Source organism: Lissotriton vulgaris, chromosome 5, assembly GCF_964263255.1.
Source record: "Lissotriton vulgaris chromosome 5, aLisVul1.2, whole genome shotgun sequence".
NCBI lineage: Eukaryota > Metazoa > Chordata > Amphibia > Caudata > Salamandridae > Lissotriton > Lissotriton vulgaris.
Window position 1 is genome coordinate 1,187,386,647 of NC_141693.1, and position 25,131 is coordinate 1,187,411,777.

The 25,131-nt window shown below is 42.2% G+C and overlaps 3 pseudogenes; all 3 read left to right on the plus strand.

The window, feature by feature from the left end:
- The first annotated feature begins 1,297 nt into the window (after window positions 1–1,297).
- LOC147712241 (galactose-1-phosphate uridylyltransferase pseudogene) lies at window positions 1,298–2,294 on the plus strand (annotated as a pseudogene).
- Window positions 2,295–10,715: 8,421 nt separating this feature from the next.
- Window positions 10,716–11,712, plus strand: LOC147712242 (galactose-1-phosphate uridylyltransferase pseudogene; annotated as a pseudogene).
- A 4,290-nt stretch (window positions 11,713–16,002) lies between these two features.
- Window positions 16,003–20,987, plus strand: LOC147712243 (galactose-1-phosphate uridylyltransferase-like; annotated as a pseudogene).
- Window positions 20,988–25,131: the final 4,144 nt, after the last annotated feature.

A 25,131-nucleotide genomic window follows, 5' to 3' on the forward strand; every position in this document is an offset into this window, starting at 1 on the left:
TATGCATGCCTCACTACCTTTCTTTGCACTTATTAGGCATTATCCGATTGATTTTTTCAACTTTATCTATTTGATCACTATGATCAAAATCTAAATGTTGCAATAAATATTTCACGTTAAAAATAAAGTTAATATACAAGAGCTATGCTATATTTTACTGCTAAACAGGCAGCCACAATTGCAGTTACCTTGCAGACAACAAGTCATGATTTGATTGGTGCAGCAGATGCAGTAGCACCAGGCCCAAAATTTGTCAGAACTCCTCCAAACACATAATAAATTCTACATTTTTTACTACTAAAAAAGGCCAACAATTGTATCCACCTTGCAGTTAAAAGGGACTTGATTTGAATGGTGCAGCAGGTGCAGTGGCACCGGGGACAACAGCTATAGGGACCCCACTAAACCCAGATTGTTGCTAAAATTTTAAACAAAAAAGGGCAGTCACAAGTGCTTTTACCTTGCAGACAACAGGGTCATGATTTCAATGATGCAGCAAGTGCAGTGACACCATGACCAAAAGCTCTAGGCACCCTACTAAACACCTGAAACAGCTACATTTCACTACTAAAAAGGAAGTCACAAGTGCAGTTACCTTGCAGACAACAGGGTTGTGATTTAAAAGGAGCAGCAGGTGCACTGGCACCAGGGCAAACGCTGTCAGAACTCCTCCAAACACCTAATATTGCTATAGGTTACTACTATACAGGGAGCCAAAATTGCAGTTAACTTGTAGTTAAAAGGGGCTTGATTTAAATGGTGCGGAAGGTGCAGTGGCACCAGGGACAAAAGTTGGCATCACTCCACTAAACACCAAATAGTGCTATAATTTTGTACTAAATAGGCAGTCAGAGTGCAGTTATCTTGCAGGCAACTGGGTCATTATTTGAATGGTGCAGACGGTGCAGTGACACAGTCCCAAAATCTCTAGGCACCCTACTAAACACCTTAAATTGGTAAATTTCACTACAAAACATGCAGTCACACGTGCAGTTACCTTGCAGACAACAGGACCATGATTTAAATGGTGCAGCAGGTGCAGTGGCACTGGGACAAATGCTGTCAGAACTCCTCTAAACAGTTAAAAGTTCTACATTTTACTACTATACAGGCAGCCACAATTGCAGTTACCTTGTAGTTAAAGGGGCTTGATTTAAATGGGGCAGAAGGTGCAGTGGCACTGGGGACAAAAGTTGTCATTACTCCTCTAAATACCTATTATTACCACATTGTACAACTAACTAACTAAACAGGGAGTCACAAGTGCAGTTATCTAGTAAGCCCTTCAATTCCTGATATGTCTCAGCACCAGCATGTGCATTGCAATCCACTGTGGGACGAATGGGTGCCTATATCTGCACACCAAATAAAAAGGCTATGGCAAGGGCAGCTTGAGAAACTATCCCAAGAGCATGTTCCGCGCAATGATCATTCTAACCCGCTCTTCCCTCGGAGCACCAGCCAGATGTTTCGGGACCTGGTGATAGTGTCCACCCATTGTTTAGAACGGCATTGGCCAGAGGAATCAATCATGTGTTTCCATCCTTGGTCTCATATTACACTCCCTCTTTTGACACCCACTGAAATAAGAGCTGTGATTGACAAGTGGGCAGTGGGCAGAAATCATGAAAGAACAGGGAGACCCTTGCCTCTGGGTGTGGATATTTGAAAACAAAGGTGCAATGTCGGGATGCTCAAATCCTCATCCACACTGCCATATATGGGCTAGTAATGTTTTACCAAATGAAGCTTAGGTGGAGGATTGTACCCAGATGAAGTATCTTAGTAAGCACCAGGTACCTATGCTGGTGGAGTACAGAAAGTTGGAAGCCGCTCAGAAGGATTGCATCATTGTTGATAACGAAGACTAGCTGGTGGTTGTCCCTTATTGGGCAGTTAGGCCCTGCCAGACCCTCTTGCTGCCTCAATGCATTGTGTTACGGCTTTAGGATTTCAGCAACAAGGAGAGAGACAGTCTGGCTTCCATCATGAAAAGGTTTCTCGCAAAGTATGACATTATTTTTGAGATCTCCTTTCCCTATTCCATGGGATGGCATGGAGCTCCCACTGGACCCCACCTTAGGGAGGATGGTACTCACTGGCACCTTCATGCACATTACTACCCACCCCTCCTGTGCTCAGCTACTATTCAGAAGTTCATAGTGGACTATGAGATGCTGGCACAAGCCCAGCGAGACTTGACGCCAGAGCATGCAGCTGAGAGCTTGAGGGATCTCCCACAAGAGCACTACAGACTGAAGCAGGCAGCAGCTGATAAGCAATCCCACCATTAAGCTCCATGGCCGTCCACAGTGGGCAGTACACAGGCCCGGACCCCAACCAACAGACCAGTCCAACGAAGGGACCTTGTGGTTCTGTCGGACACAGCAGCTACACGTGTTTGCAACCAGTGGAGCCATGAGCACATTCTAGCTAAGAAGAAGAGATGGCTTGAATCTGAAGGCTATTGGAAGCTAATCCAGTCCAGCCTGGCCTAACAGTGCCATATGAGGCTGTAGAAATTGTTTCTGCAAGACTTTTTAGACAGAATCCAGCCAAGATACAATTAAAACAGAGGCAGAATACACACTCACTTACATCCCCCTCAGCACCGGGACAATCCTTGGAGTAGGTGTTCGCTTTAAAAATCTCGCTATTCATTCATTTAGCTCTAGGGTCATGATTTCAATAGTGCTGCAGGTGCATTGGCACCGGGACCAAAAGCTCCAGGTACCCCACAAAACACTGATTATTGCTAAATTTTACAACTAAACAGGCAGTCACAAGTGCAGTTATCTTTCAGGCACAAGGACCCTGATTTGAATGGTGCAGTAGGTGCAGTGACACCGGGGCAAATAGTTGTCAGAACTCCACTAAACACCTAATATTGCCATATGTTGCTACTAAACAGGCAGTCACAATTGCAGCTACCTTGCAGTTGAAAAGGGTTTAATTTAAATGGTGCAGTAGGTGTAGTGAAACCGGAGGTAATGTGCCATTCTCTAAAGAAGCGGACGCAGCGAGCACCATAGCTGCCCAGCATACTCTGGAGTCCTCAAAGGAAGGATTTTGAAGCCCAGCAAGAAACATTGAAAACAAAGGTGATACAAAGAAAAGAAAAGAAGAATGTGAAGAGATTTACTTCATTGTACTGACAGATCACCGCATTAATTGGCTCCCTAATACACACCCATGAATCATTGAGGCATATTTTTGTCCTACAAAAGTTTCCCCAGCCCCAAGGTCCCACTACAAAGTTCGAAACGCGTCCGCACACACTTTCCTGATGCCAAGAGTAACTACCTTCAAACATTGCGTTAAAGGACGGAAAGTCTAAGCTAGATTAAGTTGGCATAGACAAGGACTACCACATATGTACTCTGACTTAAATAGGACCACATACTAAAGTAGTAACTAAAATGTTTTAATGTCATTTTTATCTGTACCTGTTTTGTGACGTTTTCATCATGGTGGTACATTCCACTCTTTTTATGATTTCAACAGATCACATAAAAGTATTTGAATTTTTCTTTTTTTACTAAGGTAATATGGAGGAGACAAAGTAGATAGGTCCAGATACACAATAGCACAGTAGGGCATATAAGATCTAAAACAATCCATAAGATATTTGTATAGTTTGATATGTTTGTGACATGTATGTAATGTCCAGTATGTTTACCGATTAGAACGTATTAATTAGTTTCTTTGTGCGCTGTTTTTTTATGTATCAGACCAATTTGTTGATTCATACTGCAGTTTTGTTTCTAACAATGCATCAATTTGTTTGTCTTTCATGTACATTTGTCATTGTGCTATTCCAATGTTCCTTTTAGAGATAAAATGTTTGATATAGCCAATTGATACGGCATACAAGTAAAAAATTGGTATAACCTATTTGAGTTGTACGAATTTAATTTAAACACTGGAAAACACTAGCATGATGTTTTAGGAATCACACAAGTAAGCAATATTTATTAATGGAGCAATCTCAGCGATAATTTTAGGAGATTTCCTTTGTCAAAAGATTTTTTGATCTATGGTCTGAAAGGCACCTGTTTGCTGCAATTTATCTTTGATTCCAGCCTCTTTAGTCCTAATCCGAATCACTCCCCACTTGAGACAGGGGCTAATGTTGTCATAACTCCACTAACCACCAAATATTGCTATATTTTACTAGTAAACAGGCATTTACAAGTGCAGTTATCGTGCAGGAAACAGGGTCATTCTTTGAATATTGCAACAGGTGCAGTGGCACAGAGACCAATAGTTATAAGACTTCCTCTCAATACCTAATATTGTTTTTTTTTGTTGTTTTTTTTCCTCATTCGCCTACTCGCCACCCATTTCTACTAATGTATCGGCCACTGGGTTTTTTATCTCATGAGCTGGTAGGAGGAAACAAGCATAAGCATAAGAAGCATAAGCCTCACCTGTTATTGAGTCTGGCCTTCTTTAAATAACCAGCCGTTCCGAGCCGGCTGACTCAACAAGTGTGCCCACCTCATCCTCTAATGTCGACCTGGAGTAAAACAGAATAACTACCAGCGAGGTAGACGGGGGCTTAATCCGCGGACATATTTGTTATTTACATTATATCCCACCGTCTCCAAAATCTACCTCACCCAAAACATAAAAGAAAAGGTACCCATAACCCTCGTCTTTTCTTAGTGTGATCTGAAATATCCGACTTGGCTATGTATCTCATAGCTAGTATCTAGTCAGTTACTTTAGGGGAGAGCGATGAAACCCACAACTTGTACAACGAATAAGTTGTTTGAATTAAAGCTAGAATTAACAACAGTGTTGTCACAGAGAGTTAAAGAAAAATGGGAAGTCAGTCAGTTGGCCCACTTTTCCTATGGAGAAGGGTGCAGTAAACTTTTAGCGTGGAAAGCTAAAAAAGATCAGGTACACAATCAAATAAAAGAAGTTAAAAAGGTAGATTCTGGGGTCATTATAACGGATAGTAGGGGAATAGCGGAAGCTTTTCACGAGTTTTTTTTTAAATGTATATAGGGAAGATTTATGTCCAAGACACTCTGAGATGGAGGGGTGGCTACAACATATGGAACCTCTCTCTGATGACCTAGTGGGCGTGTTAAATAATGAAATATCTCGAGCAGAGGTGGTTAGGGTCATTGAAGAGAGTAAGAGGGGGAAGGCACCAGGGCCGGATGGTCTTCCAGCTGAAGTATATAAAGCGTTGGTAGACGTATTTACTCCTATATTGTGCCAACTGTTTAATCAGATATTTATTGGTAATGCAGCTATACCCAGCTCCTGGAATGAGGCAAAAATCTCTCTGATACCTAAGTCAGGAAATTCGCCTAGGTATATGGACTCATATAGACCTATATCACTATTAAACTATGATTATAAGTTATTTTCTAAAATTCTGGCAGATAGATTGAGTAGGGTTATCCCAAAGCTGATCCATCAGGACCAAAAAGGTTTTATTAAAGGGCGGTACTTGAAAGAATTAACTTTCTCTCTTATTGGAATCATAGATATGGCCTCTGCTTATAAATTTCCCTTGGCGGTGATTGCTCTGGATGCCCCCAAGACTTTTGATCGGGTTAACTGGGTTTTCCTAAAGTCACTTTTGCAACATCTTAAGTTAGGAAAAAATATCACTGAATCCCTCCTGTCCTTGTACTGTTCTCCGACATCTCGGGTCCTGGTTAACGGTATATTAACCAAGTCCGTTAAAATAATGCGTGGAACAAGGCAAGGGTGTCCCTTATCACCCTTGTTATTCAATTTATATATAGAACCATTAGCTTGCAGAATCAGGAGCTCAGATAGGACCCCTTTTGTGGTTGGGTACTGGTAAAAAAAATGGGCTTATATGCAGATGATATTATTATTTATTCTTCTAATTTGCATCAGTCTTTGAAGGGTCTTGTAAAGATAACTACGGATTTCGGGGCTGTCTCGGGCTATGAGATAAACCAGGACAAGACTGAGATCATGACTTGGAATTTGAATACAGAAGGTTTAGTCAGCAAGTCAGAAATGAGATACCTGGGAGTTATGATCACCCAAAACATTGGAGACCTTACCAAAGTAAATTTTTTCAAGATAAAGAGCGAAATTTCGGCCACTCTTAGGGGTTGGATGTATCTACCTTTGTCTTTATATGGCCAGACTAACTTAATTAGGATGGTGATCCTTCTGAAGATTACGTTTTTGTTTGAGACTATCCCCCTTGGGTTCAGGAAGGAATGGCTGACTAAACTGCAGAGTGAGATAGCCTCATTCATTTGGGCATCAAAGGGGTTGCGCCTCTCCTGGAAAAAATTAAGGAGGAAACTTAGCAAAGGAGGTTTGGCGGCCCCAGATTTGCAAATCTACGAATGGGCCTTTTGCTTAAAAAAACTGCAGGATGTTGTTGGGTACCCTGACCTCGTCGACAATTGGAGGACTATTTAGTGTGATGTTAAAAAGCTGTGACTATAAAGATTTAGTTTTTTTGTATAAATTTGCAGACCCCAAAGTTTTTTAAGAAGGTTAGACTTAAGGTCCTCCGGGTCTTGGCGGAGATCTGGTATAAGAGAAAAAGGTTATTAAAACTACCGTAATATAGCTATATGGCTCCATTGTGGGATTCTCCGGGATCTCCGCCATGGACAAAGGATGCTTTGGCTCTCCCACTAAAGAGGGCGGGCTTATTCCAGAGGTGGAAGGATTTGTTCCAGGAGGGCAAGTTGGTGTCTTGGGGTCAATGTCAGCAAATGTGGGGACATTTCTTCTCAAAATATAAGTATTTGCAGATTCAGAGCTGGGCAAACAATTCGGAAAATGTAATTGGGGTGCAAAATGGCTTTGAAGTAAAACTTGGTTCAGAGGAGGTCTTCAAGAAGGAGGTGGGCATGTGGTACTGTATGATATTGGATTTGGAGGATGGTCCTTTTCTGCTTCCGGAGGTTCTGTTGAAAGAATGCTTGCCAAAGATCGCGACGGAGAACCAATGGCAAGTAACAATGGCTATGCTTTATAGAATTGTCAAACCTGCAAACTTAAGGCGAAACATTTTGTTCACGATCCACAGGGCGTACTGGTCTCCTCGCAGACTGTCGAAATTTAAAGCTGGAGGCGTGGTGGAATGTCCAAAATGCAAGACCCCCAATGCGGACGATCTACATATTTTTGTGTCTTGTCTGAATATAAGACAATTCTGGCTAGATGTAAGTAACTGCCTGTCTCAAGCCCTGAATCTGCAGATTGAGGTAAGCCCCGAACTAGTAATAACGGGGAGACATGATTTAGAGGTAAATACCTAATATTGTTATGTTTTGCTTCAATACAGGCAGGCACAATTGCAGTTATTTTGCAGTTAAAAGGGGCTTGATTTCAATGCTGCAGCAGGTGCAATGGCACCGGGCCAAAAGCTCTAGAGTTCACACTATACTCAGAATATTGCTCAATTTAAATACTAAACAGGCAGTCACAAATTCAGTTAACTTGCAGGCCCTAGACCATAATTTCAATGGTGCCACAGGTGCAGTGACACCTAGGGCAAAGCTCTAGGAACCCCTCTAAACGCCAAATATTCAATATTTTACTATTAAACAGGCAGATACAAGTGCAGTTACCTTACAGGCGATAGGAGCATGATGTGAATGGTGCAGCAGGTGTAGTGGCATCTGGCCAAAAGTTGTCAGAACTCCTCTGAACACATAATATTGCTATTACATCAGTTCATTCTATTATTTCCCTCTTTCATTTTTCCAAATTTGGTATTGCTTAGCCACACTATACCACTAGTAATAGAACAATATATTGCCTTTTTGTACAAAAACAAGTCACAACACTTCAACAGACTTTCTCTAACTTATATTGTGCAACTACTCAGCAAGCTACAACAAAAAACAGCTTATTATTAATTGCAAAAGCAAACACCTAATGAATTTACCATTATGTACCCCTTCCTGCACAAAACAATCTCACCATGACACAGGCATCCTCGCACCATGGTAGCAGTTTGTGCGCCAGCGCAGGGGAGAGCACAGGAATGCAACATATTCTTGTAAATATGTTGCATCCCTATGCTTCGGAAGTGCTGCAGTATGGTGCAGCCAAAGGGCTTGTGGTGCCACGCTACGGCACTTCCTTGTAGATCTGCCCCATAGAGCTTTGCATTGGTGTAACTATCAATGGTGTAGAAGTGGCATTAGGGCCCAGATATTTAGGGCCGGACTGAACCTGAATCACAACTGTATTTTACTACTCATCCAATAGCCGGGCCTGTTCTCCTAGCTTGCACTAAGGCCCACGATGACCTTGCTATGCACAGTTCAAGGCAGAAGACCTCGTGAGAGGGGTTTTTAGGGAAAAAAGTAAAGATGTAGTGTTAGTATTTGTAGAGTGCAAATCTCATTCACAGGGATATTCAAAATCTGTTCCCATAAAAAGAACAAAATAACCTTTTATCATCTTGTTTCCTCAATTAATTAGTATCAAATTGTCAAAGTCCCAAAAGATAAGAATGGGCTATTTCTCATGAATGCAAATTGCATCAAGAAGCGTCTGAAATTGGCAACGGCCCGTTCTATAAAGTGGCATTAAAGATAAGATGCATGCCCTAATGAACGAAAACATACATAGTAATAAACAAAAAAAACATATTGCTTCCTTGTAGCAAGAAAGGGGAGTGAAGCTCAGCTAGAATAACCTTGTACTGGACAGACATATAAATTCTTATCGCGAGCAGTCGCAAGCATAAGCGACCACTCGCAATGAGAAACCTGACCTCCCCGCATTGAGAATCTCGATGGGAGGTTTATTTTCCACGCTTGCGATAGGCAACTTGATGTTGCTGATCGCGAACGAGGGAAAAGTCTCGACGGGATGTCATTTGCTCACTCGCGGTCGCCAACTTGACGTTAAGGACCGCGAGCAAGCAAAAAATGACCGCTGCACTACGCAATGCGTGTTTGAATTGTGCTACGTGCAATTCGCGTAGTGCGAAGTAGCAAAAACTTCCCAAACTACACGAGCGTGGCGTAGTACTTTGCCCAGGGATAGTCACGATGAGGGAGACACAGAGGTGAAGGTGATGTACATGTGAAGCCAGATGCTGCCTCAGAGAGCTTAGCTGCTTTTTAGGTTTTGCCTACACAGCGCTTGTACTGTGCTTGTGAAATATCTTCTATTTGATATATCTTAAAAGGGGGTTCTCATCAGCTCCCACTGCCAAATTACTGTGGTACTTTCTTTTATTAACTTCCCCTGGCTGCACGCATTTCATTACTTCTACTAAAGCTGCTCACACTGTTAAAGCCCTACTGACTGTCAATAAAAGATCTCTTCCTATGGAAAAGGCACACAGCTTCCAACAGTATTTTGGAATGCTTGCTTTTTATTGCTTAGTTAGGTAAAAAAGATGCTTTAGTCTTAGAACGTTTGTGGCAATTCCTATGCATGCCTCACTACCTTTCTTTGCACTTATTAGGCATTATCCGATTGATTTTTTCAACTTTATCTATTTGATCACTATGATCAAAATCTAAATGTTGCAATAAATATTTCACGTTAAAAATAAAGTTAATATACAAGAGCTATGCTATATTTTACTGCTAAACAGGCAGCCACAATTGCAGTTACCTTGCAGACAACAAGTCATGATTTGATTGGTGCAGCAGATGCAGTAGCACCAGGCCCAAAATTTGTCAGAACTCCTCCAAACACATAATAAATTCTACATTTTTTACTACTAAAAAAGGCCAACAATTGTATCCACCTTGCAGTTAAAAGGGACTTGATTTGAATGGTGCAGCAGGTGCAGTGGCACCGGGGACAACAGCTATAGGGACCCCACTAAACCCAGATTGTTGCTAAAATTTTAAACAAAAAAGGGCAGTCACAAGTGCTTTTACCTTGCAGACAACAGGGTCATGATTTCAATGATGCAGCAAGTGCAGTGACACCATGACCAAAAGCTCTAGGCACCCTACTAAACACCAGAAACAGCTACATTTCACTACTAAAAAGGAAGTCACAAGTGCAGTTACCTTGCAGACAACAGGTTCGTGATTTAAAAGGAGCAGCAGGTGCACTGGCACCAGGGCAAACGCTGTCAGAACTCCTCCAAACACCTAATATTGCTATAGGTTACTACTATACAGGGAGCCAAAATTGCAGTTAACTTGTAGTTAAAAGGGGCTTGATTTAAATGGTGCGGAAGGTGCAGTGGCACCAGGGACAAAAGTTGGCATCACTCCACTAAACACCAAATAGTGCTATAATTTTGTACTAAATAGGCAGTCAGAGTGCAGTTATCTTGCAGGCAACTGGGTCATTATTTGAATGGTGCAGACGGTGCAGTGACACAGTCCCAAAATCTCTAGGCACCCTACTAAACACCTTAAATTGGTAAATTTCACTACAAAACATGCAGTCACACGTGCAGTTACCTTGCAGACAACAGGACCATGATTTAAATGGTGCAGCAGGTGCAGTGGCACTGGGACAAATGCTGTCAGAACTCCTCTAAACAGTTAAAAGTTCTACATTTTACTACTATACAGGCAGCCACAATTGCAGTTACCTTGTAGTTAAAGGGGCTTGATTTAAATGGGGCAGAAGGTGCAGTGGCACTGGGGACAAAAGTTGTCATTACTCCTCTAAATACCTATTATTACTACATTGTACAACTAACTAACTAAACAGGGAGTCACAAGTGCAGTTATCTAGTAAGCCCTTCAATTCCTGATATGTCTCAGCACCAGCATGTGCATTGCAATCCACTGTGGGACGAATGGGTGCCTATATCTGCACACCAAATAAAAAGGCTATGGCAAGGGCAGCTTGAGAAACTATCCCAAGAGCATGTTCCGCGCAATGATCATTCTAACCCGCTCTTCCCTCGGAGCACCAGCCAGATGTTTCGGGACCTGGTGATAGTGTCCACCCATTGTTTAGAACGGCATTGGCCAGAGGAATCAATCATGTGTTTCCATCCTTGGTCTCATATTACACTCCCTCTTTTGACACCCACTGAAATAAGAGCTGTGATTGACAAGTGGGCAGTGGGCAGAAATCATGAAAGAACAGGGAGACCCTTGCCTCTGGGTGTGGATATTTGAAAACAAAGGTGCAATGTCGGGATGCTCAAATCCTCATCCACACTGCCATATATGGGCTAGTAATGTTTTACCAAATGAAGCTTAGGTGGAGGATTGTACCCAGATGAAGTATCTTAGTAAGCACCAGGTACCTATGCTGGTGGAGTACAGAAAGTTGGAAGCCGCTCAGAAGGATTGCATCATTGTTGATAACGAAGACTAGCTGGTGGTTGTCCCTTATTGGGCAGTTAGGCCCTGCCAGACCCTCTTGCTGCCTCAATGCATTGTGTTACGGCTTTAGGATTTCAGCAACAAGGAGAGAGACAGTCTGGCTTCCATCATGAAAAGGTTTCTCGCAAAGTATGACATTATTTTTGAGATCTCCTTTCCCTATTCCATGGGATGGCATGGAGCTCCCACTGGACCCCACCTTAGGGAGGATGGTACTCACTGGCACCTTCATGCACATTACTACCCACCCCTCCTGTGCTCAGCTACTATTCAGAAGTTCATAGTGGACTATGAGATGCTGGCACAAGCCCAGCGAGACTTGACGCCAGAGCATGCAGCTGAGAGCTTGAGGGATCTCCCACAAGAGCACTACAGACTGAAGCAGGCAGCAGCTGATAAGCAATCCCACCATTAAGCTCCATGGCCGTCCACAGTGGGCAGTACACAGGCCCGGACCCCAACCAACAGACCAGTCCAACGAAGGGACCTTGTGGTTCTGTCGGACACAGCAGCTACACGTGTTTGCAACCAGTGGAGCCATGAGCACATTCTAGCTAAGAAGAAGAGATGGCTTGAATCTGAAGGCTATTGGAAGCTAATCCAGTCCAGCCTGGCCTAACAGTGCCATATGAGGCTGTAGAAATTGTTTCTGCGAGACCTTTTAGACAGAATCCAGCCAAGATACAATTAAAACAGAGGCAGAATACACACTCACTTACATCCCCCTCAGCGCCGGGACAATCCTTGGAGTAGGTGTTCGCTTTAAAAATCTCGCTATTCATTCATTTAGCTCTAGGGTCATGATTTCAATAGTGCTGCAGGTGCATTGGCACCGGGACCAAAAGCTCCAGGTACCCCACAAAACACTGATTATTGCTAAATTTTACAACTAAACAGGCAGTCACAAGTGTAGTTATCTTTCAGGCACAAGGACCCTGATTTGAATGGTGCAGTAGGTGCAGTGACACCGGGGAAAATAGCTGTCAGAACTCCTCTAAACACCTAATATTGCCATATGTTACTACTATACAGGCAGTCACAATTGCAGCTACCTTGCAGTTGAAAAGGGTTTAATTTAAATGGTGCAGTAGGTGTAGTGAAACCGGAGGTAATGTGCCATTCTCGAAAGAAGCGGACGCAGCGAGCACCATAGCTGCCCAGCATACTCTGGAGTTCCTCAAAGGAAGGATTTTGAAGCCCAGCAAGAAACATCGAAAACAAAGGTGATACAAAGAAAAGAAAAGTAGAATGTGAAGAGATTTACTTCATTGTACTGACAGATCACCGCATTAATTGGCTCCCTAATACACACCCATGAATCATTGAGGAATTGTTTTGTCCTACATACGTTTCCCCAACCCCAACGTCCCACAACGAAGGTCGAAACGCGTCAGCACACACTTTCCTGATGCCAAGAGTAACTACCTTCAAACATTGCGTTAAAGGACGGAAAGTCTAGGCTAGATTAAGTTGGCATAGACAAGGACTACCACATCTGTACTCTGACCTAAATAGGACCACATACTAAAGTAGTAACTAAAATGTTTTAATGTCATTTTTATCTGTAACTGTTTTGTGACGTTTTCATCATGGTGGTACGTTCCACTCTTTTTATGATTTCAACAGATCACATAAAAGTATTTTTTGTAATTTTTTTATTACTAAAGTAGTATGGAGGAGACAAAGTAGATAGGTCCAGATACACAATAGCACAGTAGGGCATATAAGATCTAAAACAATCCATAAGATATTTGTATAGTTTGATATGTTTGTGACATGTATGTAATGTCCAGTATGTTTACTGTTTAGAACGTAATAATTAGTTTCTTTGTGCGCTGTTTTTTTTATGTATCAGACCAATTTGTTGATTCATACTGCAGTTTTGTTTCTAACAATGCATCAATTTGTTTTTCTTTCATGTAAATTTGTCATTGTGCTATTCCAATGTTCCTTTTAGTGATAAAATGTTTGATATAGCCAATTGATACGGCATACAAGTAAAGAATTGGTATAACTTATTTGAGTTGTACAAATTTAATTTAAACACTGGAAAACACTAGCAAGATGTTTTAGGAATCACACAAGTAAGCAATATTTATTAATGGAGCAATCTTAGCGATAATTTTAGGAGATTTCCTTTGTCAAAAGATTTTTTGATCTATGGTCTGAAAGGCACCTGTTTGCTGCAATTTATCTTTGATTCCAGCCTCTTTAGTCCTAAACCGAATCACTCCCCACCTGAGACAGGGGCTAATGTTGTCATAACTCCACTAACCACCAAATACTGCTATATTTTACTAGTAAACAGGCAGTTACAAGTGCAGTTATCGTGCAGGAAACAGGGTCATTCTTTTAATATTGCAGCAGGTGCAGTGGCACTGAGCCCAAAAGTTATAAGACTTCCTCTAAATACCTAATATTGTTTTTTGTTTTTTTTTATCCTCATTCGCCTACTCGCCACCCATTTCTACTAATGTATCGGCCACTGGGCTTTTTATCTCATGAGCTGGTAGGAGGAAAGAAGCATAAGCATAAGAAGCATAAGCCTCACCTGTTATTGAGTCTGTACTTCTTTAAATAACCAGCCGTTCCGAGCCGGCTGACTCAACAAGTGTGCCCACCTCATCCTCTAATGTCGACCTGGAGTAAAACAGAATAACTACCAGCGAGATAGACAGAGGCTTAATCATCGGACATATTTGTTATTTACATTATATCCCACCCTCTCCAAAATCTACCTCACCCAAAACATAAAAGAAAAGGTACCCAGAACCCTCGTCTTTTCTTAGTGTGATCTGAAATATCCAACTTGGCTATGTATCTCATAGCTAGTATCCAGTCAGTTACTTTAGGGGAGAGCGATGAAACCCACAACTTGCACAACAAATAAGTTGTTTGAATTAAAGCTAGAATTAACAACAGTGTTGTCACAGAGAGTTAAAGAAAAATGGGAAGTTAGTCAGTTGGCCCACTTTTCCTATGGAGAAGGGTGCAGTAAACTTTTAGCGTGGAAAGCTAAAAAAGATCAGGTACGCAATCAAATAAAAGAAGTTAAAAAGGTAGATTCTGGGGTCATTATAACGGATAGTAGGGGAATAGCGGAAGCTGTTCACGAGTTTTTTTTAATGTATATAGGGAAGAATTATGTCCAAGGCACTCTGAGATGGAGGGGTGGCTACAACATATGGAACCTCTCTCTGATGACCTAGTGGGCGTGTTAAATAATGAAATATCTCGAGCAGAGGTGGTTAGGGTCATTAAAGAGTGAGAGGGGGAAGGCACCAGGGCCGGATGGTCTTCCAGTTGAAGTATATAATGCGTTGGTAGACGTATTTACTCCTATATTGTGCCAACTGTTTAATCAGATATTTACTGGTAATGCAGCTATACCCAGCTCCTGGAATGAGGCAAAAATCTCTCTGATACCTAAGCCAGGAAATTCGCCTAGGTATATGGACTCATATAGACCTATATCACTATTAAACTGTGATTATAAGTTATTTTCTAAAATTCTGGCAGATAGATTGAGTAGGGTTATTCCAAAGATGAGCCATCAGGACCAAAAAGGTTTTATTAAAGGGCGGTACTTGAAAGAATTAACTTTCTCTCTTATTGGTATCATAGATATGGCCTCTGCTTATAAATTTCCCTTGGCAGTGATTGCTCTGGATGCCGCCAAGGCTTTTGATCGGGTTAACTGGGTTTGCCTAAAGTCACTTTTGCAACATCTTAAGTTAGGAAAAAATTTCACTGAATCCCTCCTGTCCTTGTACTGTTCTCCGACATCTCGCGTCCTGGTTAACGGTATATTAACCAAGTCCGTTAAAATAATGCGTGGAACAAGGCAAGGGTGTCCCTTATCACCCTTGTTATTCAATTTATATATAGAACCATTAGCTTGCAGAATCAGGAGCTCGGATAGGACCCCTTTTGTGGTCGGGGACTGGTAAAAAAAAACGGGCTTGTATGCAGATGATATTATTATTTATTCTTCTAATTTGCATCAGTCTTTGAAGGGTCTTGTAAAGATAACTAAGGATTTCGGGGCTGTCTCGGGCTATGAGATAAACCAGGACAAGACTGAGATCATGACTTGGAATTTGAATACAGAAGGTTTAGTCAGCAAGTCAGAAATGAGATACCTGGGAGTTAGGATCACCCAAAACATTGGAGACCTTACTAAAATAAATTTTTTCAAGATAAAAAGAGAAATTTCGGCCACTCTTAGGGGTTGGATGTATCTACCTTTGTCTTTATATGGCCGGACTAATTTAATTAAGATGGTGATCCTGCTGAAGATTACGTTTTTGTTTGAGACTATCCCCCTTGGGTTCAGGAAGGAATGGCTGACTAAACTGCAGAGTGAGATAGCCTCATTCATTTGGGCGTCAAAGGGGTCGCGCCTCTCCTGGAAAAAATTAAGGAGGAAACTTAGCAAAGGAGGTTTGGCGGCCCCAGATATGCAAATCTACGCGTGGGCCTTTTGCTTAAAAAATTGCAGGATGTTGTTGGGTACCATGACCTCGTCGACAATTGGAGGACTATTTAGTGTGATGTTAAAAAGCTGTGACCCAAAGATTTTTTTTTTTTGTATAAATTTGCAGACCCCAAATTTTTTAAGAAGGTTAGACTTAAGGTCCTCCGGTATTTGGCGGAGATCTGGTATGAGATAAAAAGGTTATTAAAACTACCGTATTATAGCTATATGGCTCCATTGTGGGATTCTCCGGGATCTCCGCCATGGACAAAGGACGCTTTGGCTCTCCCACTAAAGAGGGCGAGCTTATTCCAGAGGTGGAAGGATTTGTTCCAAGAGGGCAAGTTGGTGTCTTGTGGTCAATGTCAGCAAATGTGGGGACATTTCTTTTCAAAATATAAGTTTTTGCAGATTCAGAGCTGGGCAAACAATTCGGAAAATGTAATTGGGGTGCAAAATGACTTTGAAGTAAAACTTGGTTCAGAGGAGGTCTTCAAGAAGGAGGTGGCCATGTGGTACTGGATGATATTGGATTTGAAGGATGGTCCTTTTCTGCTTCCGGAGGTTCTGTGGAAAGAATGCTTGGCGAAGATCGCGACGGAGAACCAATGGCAAGATACAATGGCTATGCTTTATAGAATTGTCAAACCTGCAAACTTAAGGCGAAACCTTTTGTTCACGATCCACAGGGCGTACTGGTCTCCTCGCAGACTGTCGAAATTTAAAGCTGGAGGGGTGGTGGAATGTCCAAAATGCAAGACCCCCAATGCGGACGATCTACATATGTTTGTGTCTTGTCTGAATATAAGACAATTCTGGCTAGATGTAAGTAACTGCCTGTCTCAAGGCCTGAATCTGCAGATTGAGGTAAGCCCCGAATTAGTAATAACGGGGAGACATGATTTAGAGGTAAATACCTAATATTGTTATATTTTGCTACAATACAGGCAGGCACAATTGCAGTTATTTTGCAGTTAAAAGGGGCTTGATTTCAATGCTGCAGCAGGTGCAGTGGCACCGGGGCCAAAAGCTCTAGAGTTCACACTATACGCAGAATATTGCTCAATTTAAATACTAAACAGGCAGTCACAAATTCAGTTAACTTGCAGGCACTAGACCATAATTTCAATGGTGCCACAGGTGCAGTGAAACCGGGGGCAAAGCTATAGGAACCACTCTAAATGCCAAATATTCAATAGTTTACTACTAAACAGGCAGATACAAGTGCAGTTACCTTACAGGCGATAGGGGCATGATGTGAATGGTGCAGCAGGTGTAGTGGCATCTGGCCAAAAGTTGTCAGAACTCCTCTGAACACTCTCTAACTTATATTGTGCAACTACTCAGCAAGCTACAACAAAAAACAGCTTATTATTAATTGCAAAGGCAAACACCTAATGAATTTACCATTATGTACCCCTTCCTACACAAAACAATCTCACCATTACACAGGCATCCTCGCACCATGGTAGCAGTTTGTGCGCCAGCGCAGGGGAGAGCACAGGAATGCAACATATTCTTGTAAATATGTTGCATCCCTATGCTTCGGAAGTGCTGCAGTATGTTGCAGCCAAAGGGCTTGTGGTGCCACGCTACGGCACTTCCTTGTAGATCTGCCCCATAGAGCTTTGCATTGGCGTAACTATCAATGGTGTAGAAGTGTCATTAGGGCCCAGATATTTAGGGCCGGACTGAACCTGAATCACAACTGTATTTTACTACTCATCCAATAGCCGGGCATGTTCTCCTAGCTTGCACTAGGGCCCACGATGACCTTGCTATGCACAGTTCAAGGCAGAAGACAGGTGAGAGGGGTTTTTAGGGAAAAAAGTAAAGATGTAGTGTTGGTATTTGTAGAGTGCAAATCTCATTCACAGGGATATTCAAAATCTGTTCCCCTAAAAAGAACAAAATAACCTTTTATCATATTGGTTCCTCAATTAATTAGTATCAAATTGTCAAAGTCCCAAAAGATAAGAATGGGCTATTTCTCATGAATGCAAATTGCATCAAGAAGCGTCTGAAATTGGCAGCGGCCCGTGCTATAAAGTGGCATTAAAGATAAGATGCATGCCCTAATGAACGAAAAAATACATAGTAATAAACAAAACAAAAACATATTGCTTCCTTGTAGCAAGAAGGGGGAGTAAAGCTCGCCTAGAATAACCTTGCACTGGACAGAAATATAAATTCTTATCGTGAGCAGTCGCAAGCATAAGCGACCACTTGCAATGAGAAACCTGATCCTCCCCGCATTGAGAATCTCGATGGGAGGTTTATTTTCCACGCTTGCGATTGGCAACTTGATGTTGCTGATCACGAAAGAGGGAAAAGTCTCGACGGGATGTCATTTGCTCGCTCGCGGTCGCCAACTTGACGTTAAGGACCGCGAGCAAGCAAAAAATGACTGCTGCACTACGCTATGCGTGTTTGCATTGTGCTATGTGTAATTTGCGTAGTGTGAAGTAGCAAAAACTTCCCAAAATACACGAGCGTGGCGTAGTACTTTGCCCAGGGATAGTCACGATGAGGGAGACACAGAGGTGAAGGTGATGTACATGTGAAGCCAGATGCTGCCTCAGAGAGCTTAGCTGCTTTTTAGGTTTTGCCTACACAGCGCTTGTACTGTGCTTGTGAAATCTCTTCTATTTGATATATCTTAAAAGGGGGTTCTCATCAGCTCCCACTGCCAAATTACTGTGGTACTTTCTTTTATTAACTTCCCCTGGCTGCACGCATTTCATTACTTCTACTAAAGCTGCTTACACTGTTAAAGCCCTACTGACTGTCAATATAAGATCTCTTCCTACGGAAAAGGCACACAGCTTCCAACAGTATTTTGGAATACTTGCTTTTTATTGCTTAGTTAGGTAAAAAAGATGCTTTAGTCTTAGAACGTTTGTGGCAATTCCTATGCATGCCTCAGTACCTTTCTTTGCACTTATTAGGCATTATCCTATTGATTTTTCCAACTTTATCTATTTGATCACTATGATCAAAATCTAAATGTTGCAATAAATATTTCACGTTAAAAATAAAGTTAATATACAAGAGCTATGCTATATTTTACTGCTAAACAGGCAGCCACAACTGCAGTTACCTTGCAGACAACAAGTCATGATTTGATTGGTGCAGCAGATGCAGTAGCACCAGGCCCAAAATTTGTCAGAACTCCTCCAAACACATAATACATTCTAAATTTTTTACTACTAAAAAAGGCCAACAATTGTATCCACCTTGCAGTTAAAAGGGACTTGATTTGAATGGTGCAGCAGGTGCAGTGGCACCGGGGACAACAGCTATAGGGACCCCACTAAACCCAGATTGTTGCTAAAATTTTAAACAAAAAAGGGCAGTCTCACAAGTGCTGTTACCTTGCAGACAACAGGGTCACAATTTCAATGATGCAGCAAGTGCAGTGACACCATGACCAAAAGCTCTAGGCACCCTACTAAACACCTGAAACAGCTACATTTCACTACTAAAAAGGAAGTCACAAGTGCAGTTACCTTGCAGACAACAGGTTCGTGATTTAAAAGTAGCAGCAGGTGCACTGGCACCGGGGCAAACGCTGTCAGAACTCCTCCAAACACCTAATATTGCTATAGGTTACTACTATACAGGGAGCCAAAATTGCAGTTAACTTGTAGTTAAAAGGGGCTTGATTTAAATGGTGCGGAAGGTGCAGTGGCACCAGGGACAAAAGTTGGCATCACTCCACTAAACACCAAATAGTGCAATAATTTTGTACTAAATAGGCAGTCACAGTGCAGTTATCTTGCAGGCAACTGGGTCATTATTTGAATGGTGCAGACGGTGCAGTGACACAGTCCCAAAATCTCTAGGCACCCTACTAAACACCTTAAATTGGTAAATTTCACTACAAAACATGCAGTCACACGTGCAGTTACCTTCCAGACAACAGGACCATGATTTAAATGGTGCAGCAGGTGCAGTGGCACTGGGACAAATGCTGTCAGAACTCCTCTAAACAGTTAAAAGTTCTACATTTTACTACTATACAGGCAGCCACAATTGCAGTTACCTTGTAGTTAAAGGGGCTTGATTTAAATGGGACAGAAGGTGCAGTGGCACTGGGGACAAAAGTTGTCATTACTCCTCTAAATACCTATTATTACTACATTGTACAACTAACTAACTAAACAGGCAGTCACAAGTGCAGTTATCAAGTAAGCCCTTCTATTCCTGATATGTCTCAGCACCAGCATGTGCATTGCAATCCACTGTGGGACGAATGGGTGCCTATATCTGCACACCAAATAAAAAGGCTATGGCAAGGGCAGCTTGAGAAACTATCCCAAGAGCATGTTCCGCGCAATGATCATTCTAACCCGCTCTTCCCTCGGAGCACCAGCCAGATGTTTCGGGACCTGGTGATAGTGTCCACCCATTGTTTAGAACGGCATTGGCCAGAGGAATCAATCATGTGTTTCCATCCTTGGTCTCATATTACACTCCCTCTTTTGACACCCACTGAAATAAGAGCTGTGATTGACAAGTGGGCAGTGGGCAGAAATCATGAAAGAACAGGGATACCCTTGCCACTGGGTGTGGATATTTAAAAACAAAGGTGCAAGGTCGGGATGCTCAAATCCTCATCCACACTGCCATATATGGGCTAGTAATGTTTTACCAAATGAAGCCTAGGTGGAGGATTGTACCCAGATGGAGTATCTTAGTAAGCACCAGGTACCTATGCTGGTGGAGTACAGAAAGTTGGAAGCCGCTCAGAAGGATTGCATCATTGTTGATAACGAAGACTAGCTGGTGGTTGTCCCTTATTGGGCAGTTAGGCCCTGCCAGACCCTCTTGCTGCCTCAATGCATTGTGTTACGGCTTCAGGATTTCAGCAACAAGGAGAGAGACAGTCTGGCTTCCATCATGAAAAGGTTTCTCGCAAAGTATGACATTATTTTTGAGATCTCCTTTCCCTTTCCCTATTCCATGGGATGGCATGGAGCTCCACTGGACCCCACCTTAGGGAGGATGGTACTCACTGGCACCTTCATGCACATTACTACCCACCCCTCCTGTGCTCAGCTACTGTTCGGAAGTTCATAGTGGACTATGAGATGCTGGCACAAGCCCAGCGAGACTTGACGCCAGAGCAGGCAGCTGAGAGCTTGAGGGATCTCCCACAAGAGCACTACAGACTGAAGCAGGCAGCAGCTGACAAGCAATCCCACCATTAAGCTCCATGGCCGTCCACAGTGGGCAGTACACAGGCCCGCACCCCAACCAACAGACCAGTCCAACGAAGGGACCTTGTGGTTCTGTCGGACACAGCAGTTACACGTGTTTGCAACCAGTGGAGCCATGAGCACATTCTAGCTAAGAAGAAGAGATGGCTTGAATCTGAAGGCTATTGGAGGTAACCATGGGCGGAAAATCCGTTTCGCTCGCGGATTTTGCGGATTTTCTGTAAATTCGCAATCCGCGAGATTCGCGAATCTCCCGCAAAATCCGCAAATCCGCGAGCAGCGGATTTTGCTCGCACTGTTCGCACTGTTCGCGTGAGTTTGCGCCCCGCGAATAAGTGCAAAATTGCAGAAATACGATCTTAGCAAAACTGAAAGTAACTACTTACCAGGTTCAAAAGTTCAGGCTCATCATTAGTAGCCATTTCCTGTAGTGCTTCCTGAGGGGCCCCTCAAGAGTTCAGTTGCCAGTTGAAACTATTATGTGACCCTGCTCTGAACCTCAGAATAGTTACACATATGCCACAAAGGTCCTGAATTACAGCTAAGGGAGACAAGCAGGAGCCAGGCTGGAAGTTCAAATCCATTAATCAGCCCCTAATGCATTATTGTCAGTTGGGGCAGGGCAGGTGTTGTAACTAATTTTGCAACAATGAAAGCACTTAGCAAGTGCAAAAGATCACTAATCAGGAAGCACTAAGGAAGCAGGTGCCAGCTAAAAAAATATTCTGTGACACATTAATCAGCCCCAAATTAATTCAGGTCACTTGAGGCAGGGAAGGTGTGCTTGCGTTGCCACAATAATGTACACTGACTGGACAACCAGAGGGTGCTGTGATGAAACAGAGGGTGGCATGGGTGGGCCAGAGGGTGGCATGAGTAGTCAGAGAGTGGCAGTGATGAAGAAGAGTGTCCCAAACAGGCTGGACACGTAGAAACAACAAGTTCGCGAAACTTGCGACCCGACAGGTAAGTTCGCAATTTGCGACATTGTAAAAAACCCTCGCGAACTGGCAGAAACCCGCGCAAACACAAAAAAAAAAATCCGCAAATTCGCGAGAATTCGCGGATTTTGCGGATTGCGAGTTCGCAAATCCACAAAATTCGCGAACGCGAGATTCGCAAAATTCGCCCATGCTTAATTGGAGGCTAATCCAGTCCAGCCTGGCCTAACAGTGCCATATGAGGCTGTAGAAATTGTTTCTGCGAGACCTTTTAGACAGAATCCAGCCAAGATACAATTAAAACAGAGGCAGAATACACACTCACTTACATCCCCCTCAGCGCCGGGACAATCCTTGGAGTAGGTGTTCGCTTTAAAAATTTCGCTATTCATTCATTTAGCTCTAGGGTCATGATTTCAATAGTGCTGCAGGTGCATTGGCACCGGGACCAAAAGCTCCAGGTACCCCACAAAACACTGATTATTGCTAAATTTTACAACTAAACAGGCAGTAACAAGTGTAGTTATCTTTCAGGCACAAGGACCCTGATTTGAATGGTGCAGTAGGTGCAGTGACACCGGGGAAAATAGCTGTCAGAACTCCTCTAAACACCTAATATTGCCATATGTTACTACTATACAGGCAGTCACAATTGCAGCTACCTTGCAGTTGAAAAGGGTTTAATTTAAATGGTGGAGTAGGTGTAGTGAAACCGGAGGTAATGTGCCATTCTCGAAAGAAGCGGACGCAGCGAGCACCATAGCTGCCCAGCATACTCTGGAGTTCCTCAAAGGAAGGATTTTGAAGCCCAGCAAGAAACATCGAAAACAAAGGTGATACAAAGAAAAGAAAAGTAGAATGTGAAGAGATTTACTTCATTGTACTGACAGATCACCGCATTAATTGGCTCCCTAATACACACCCATGAATCATAGAGGCATATTTTTGTCCTACATACGTTTCCCCAGCCCCAACGTCCCACAATGAAGGTCGAAACGCGTCAGCACACACTTTCCTGATGCCAAGAGTAACTACCTTCAAACATTGCGTTAAAGGACGGAAAGTCTAGGCTAGATTAAGTTGGCATAGACAAGGACTACCACATCTGTACTCTGACCTAAATAGGACCACATACTAAAGTAGTAACTAAAATGTTTTAATGTCATTTTTATCTGTACCTGTTTTGTGACGTTTTCATCATGGTGGTACGTTCCACTCTTTTTATGATTTCAACAGATCACATACAAGTATTTTTTGTAATTTTTTTTTTACTAAAGTAGTATGGAGGAGACAAAGTAGATAGGTCCAGATACACAATAGCACAGTAGGGCATATAAGATCTAAAACAATCCATAAGATATTTGTATAGTTTGATATGTTTGTGACATGTATGTAATGTCCAGTATGTTTACTGTTTAGAACGTAATATTTAGTTTCTTTGTGCGCTGTTTTTTTATGTATCAGACCAATTTGTTGATTCATACTGCAGTTTTGTTTCTAACAATGCATCAATTTGTTTTTCTTTCATGTAAATTTGTCATTGTGCTATTCCAATGTTCCTTTTAGAGATAAAATGTTTGATATAGCCAATTGATACGGAATACAAGTAAAGAATTGGTATAACCTATTTGAGTTGTACAAATTTAATTTAAACACTGGAAAACACTAGCAAGATGTTTTAGGAATCACACAAGTAAGCAATATTTATTAATGGAGCAATCTCAGCGATAATTTTAGATTTCCTTTGTCAAAAGATTTTTTGATCTATGGTCTGAAAGGCACCTGTTTGCTGCAATTTATCTTTGATTCCAGCCTCCTTAGTCCTAAACCGAATCACTCCCCACCTGGACAGGGGCTAATGTTGTCATAACTCCACTAACCACCAAATACTGCTATATTTTACTAGTAAACAGGCAGTTACAAGAGCAGTTATCGTGCAGGAAACAGGGTCATTCTTTGAATATTGCAGCAGGTGCAGTGGCACTGAGCCCAAAAGTTATAAGACTTCCTCTAAATACCTAATATTGTTTTTTGTTTTTTTTTTCCTCATTCGCCTACTCGCCACCCATTTCTACTAATGTATCGGCCACTGGGCTTTTTATCTCATGAGCTGGTAGGAGGAAAGAAGCATAAGCATAAGAAGCATAAGCCTCACCTGTTATTGAGTCTGTACTTCTTTAAATAACCAGCCGTTCCGAGCCGGCTGACTCAACAAGTGTACCCACCTCATCCTCTAATGTCGACCTGGAGTAAAACAGAATAACTACCAGCGAGATAGACAGAGGCTTAATCATCGGACATATTTGTTATTTACATTATATCCAACCCTCTCCAAAATCTACCTCACCCAAAACATAAAAGAAAAGGTACCCAGAACCCTCGTCTTTTCTTAGTGTGATCTGAAATATCCAACTTGGCTATGTATCTCATAGCTAGTATCCAGTCAGTTACTTTAGGGGAGAGCGATGAAACCCACAACTTGCACAACGAATAAGTTGTTTGAATTAAAGCTAGAATTAACAACAGTGTTGTCACAGAGAGTTAAAGAAAAATGGGAAGTTAGTCAGTTGGCCCACTTTTCCTATGGAGACGGGTGCAGTAAACTTTTAGCGTGGAAAGCTAAAAAAGATCAGGTACGCAATCAAATAAAAGAAGTTAAAAAGGTAGATTCTGGGGTCATTATAACGGATAGTAGGGGAATAGCGGAAGCTTTTCACGAGTTTTTTTTAATGTATATAGGGAAGAATTATGTCCAAGGCACTCTGAGATGGAGGGGTGGCTACAACATATGGAACCTCTCTCTGATGACCTAGTGGGCGTGTTAAATAATTAAATATCTCAAGCAGAGGTGGTTAGGGTCATTAAAGAGAGTAAGAGGGGGAAGGCACCAGGGCCGGATGGTCTTCCAGTTGAAGTATATAAAGCGTTGGTAGACGTATTTACTCCTATATTTTGCCAACTGTTTAATCAGATATTTACTGGTAATGCAGCTATACCCAGCTCCTGGAATGAGGCAAAAATCTCTCTGATACCTAAGCCAGGAAAGTCGCCTAGGTATATGGACTCATATAGGCCTATATCACTATTAAACTGTGATTATAAGTTATTTTCTAAAATTCTGGCAGATAGATTGAGTAGAGTTATTCCAAAGATGAGCCATCAGGACCAAAAAGGTTTTATTAAAGGGCGGTACT